This window comes from Penicillium manginii (assembly GCF_028828005.1).
Source record: "Penicillium manginii strain IBT 31320 chromosome Unknown utg000010l:1.0-1143873.0:1.0-1144522.0, whole genome shotgun sequence".
Lineage (NCBI taxonomy): Eukaryota > Fungi > Ascomycota > Eurotiomycetes > Eurotiales > Aspergillaceae > Penicillium > Penicillium manginii.
This window is the reverse complement of record NW_026643111.1, coordinates 782,776-785,672: the sequence shown is the minus strand read 5'-3', so window position 1 is coordinate 785,672 and position 2,897 is coordinate 782,776.

The following is a 2,897-nucleotide window of genomic DNA, read 5'->3' as shown; positions in this document are numbered from 1 at the left end:
AATCCTATTTAAGAATAATTTATAAGTAAGACTATTCTAAATAACTTAAGTAGAATAGAATCTATCTTTACTATTAATAGTAGACTACTTAATAATATACTTAAATATTATTCTAGTTACTCTCTAACTTCTAGTATCTTTTAATTTAGTTAGTTCTAGTCTTAAGATCTTTATTCTAGGACTATTAATATACTTTATCCCTTAGACTATAGTCTTAGTAATATTTAAGAGAGATTTAGTTCTAAAATCCTAAGATTTTAGTAGTTAGTTATATTCCTAAATTATTAGTCTCTTATATTTCTAACTTTTTCTTAATCTTAGATTATATTATCTATTTCTTTACTTTATTTAGAGATAACTTAATCTTATTTTAGAGTTAATATAGTAGTAAGTATTAAGAATAATATTAAACTTAATATTTATACTAACTAGTCTCTAAGAGAAATTAGAAAAATTTATAAAGGGTATATTTTACTTTAGATTAAAAGTCTTAAATCTAAAGACTCTAATAACTCTTTTTTATATATTTTATATATTTAGAAATTAGAGTCTTATTAATATATAACTTATTAAAGAAATTATAATAGATATAATTTAGTTTATCTATAAAACTACTCTAATTCTATTTCTATTTACTAATCTCTTATAGTTACTAACTTTTATTTAGGGAGATCTTTATAATTTAGATTTTTTTTTTTACCTAGATTAGTTAAATCTCTGTTTACTACTAATAAGAATAAAGTTACTCTTTTACTAAATACTTTTATACTTTTACTTTAATACTAAATTATTCTTTTTATAAGATATTTTTAGTAATTAATATTTACTTACTTATCTATTAGTAAGATACTAGGTATAGTTAAGTTTTTATATCTTTACTCTAAGTAAGAGTGAGATATCTCTAAAGACTACTATAATACTACTAGAAAGAATCTCTTTAGGTCTTAGATCTATATTTTCCAGTATTATTAATTTTTTTACTACTATATTAGTAATAAAGAATATAATACTTAGATAGTAGTTTAAGATTAGTTTATATATAGTATACTAAGTCTTATTGAGGTATAAAATAGGATAGTATTATTTAGAGGATTTTTAAGATATTTTCTTATCTCTTTACTTCTAAAATAAAATAATAACTTTTTAGATATTATCTATATATATAGATAGTTCTTAGTTAATATATTTAGAGGACTAGTCTTTCTACTTTATATAGAAATACTTCTTTTTATTAAATATATATTTATTATATATTTCTTTAACTTCCTATTTCTTATCTTTGTCTAGATCTAATATTATTAAGAGTTTATCTCTAGTATAAAAGTTCTAGGATTTAAGTAATAATATAGAAAAGATATTATATAATTACTTATACTTATCTAGAAGAATAAACTAATATAGTCTTAGACTTAAAATAGTCTAATCTATTAAGGGAGTAGTTTTTTAAGTTAATAGTATTACTAGATTTTCTTTTTAAAAAATCTTTTCTTTATATTATTTATTATAGTCTTTCTGATAGAATTCTTAGATAATTTAGATTACTTTCTTAGTCTTTTTCTAGATATTTTAAAGTTAATTAAGTCTCTCTATAGTAGTAGAAGCTTTTTTTTAAATTTCTTTATTATTATTATATAAGTAGAAATTTAAGAAATATTTAAGTAATAGTTTAAAAGGAGATTTCTTTATAGACTAATTAATAGTATTATTACTTATAAATTAAGTTATTTTTAGTAGTTAAAACTAATTTATCTTTTATTTATTAATAAAATAGTAGAGATAGTCTTTTAAGATTTAATTTATTTATTCTATCTAACTATCTATCTAAGAATAATAATAGAGCTTTAACTAAAATTTACTAGTAAATACTAATTCTTTATTAGTAATAATTCTCTTAGAGTTACTATATTTATACTCTATCTCTAAATAGAAAAACTTAACTAGTTCTTTAGTAGTAGTTAAATAGAAATAGTAAAGAATTAACTATATTTTATAAGATAATTAATAATTACTAAAATTATATCTATAAGTTTTCTCTTAATCTATATATAAGATAAACCTATAATAAAGTCTATAGTTAATTTAGTAAAAAATTAAATAGAAATAGAGAGAAAGTATAATTATCTATAGGAATAGTATCTTAGAGTCTTAACTTATTAATAAACTAGATATATTTTTATATAGAATTAGACTTAATTAAAAAGATTTTCTTAGTAATACTTTCTCTTTAGTAACTCTTTATTTTTTTTTTAACTAAAATAATTTACTAAGAGATTATTATAGTATAACTTAATAAACTTAATATATAGTTTACTTAAAACTAGGATATATAAGTAATTACTATAATAAAGTAAATCTAAGAGATTTACTTTCTAGTATCTACTAACTAGTTTACTAATTAAAATAGTTTCTTTATATTTATAAATTATAATATTTTTATTCTATAAATAAGTTATAAGACTCTCTAGTTTGTTAGAAATACTTTCTATAAAAGTATCTTCTACTACTATTATAGTATAAATAACTCTAAAGAAAATATATTAAGTATAACTTAATTTCTTATAGAAACTAAAATTATTTAGTTTAAGAGAGTAGGTAGATAAATTCTAAATAGACTTCTCTCTAGTACTATTAGAATTATATTAAAATATAATTAAAATACTACTAATTTAGATAAATAGTTCTAGTTCCTAGTTTTTAAGATAATATCTACTAATAGATTAGATATTAGTTTCTAATAACTTTCTATAGACTAGTCTTATTACTTTCTTTCTTAAAATATTTATTAATTATAATAATTTCTTAAATAAATAAGATTTCTTTACTCTTAAATTAAGTATAAATTAGATCTAAAATCTTAACTATAAAGGAAGATTTTTTAATATCTAGTATATAAAAAA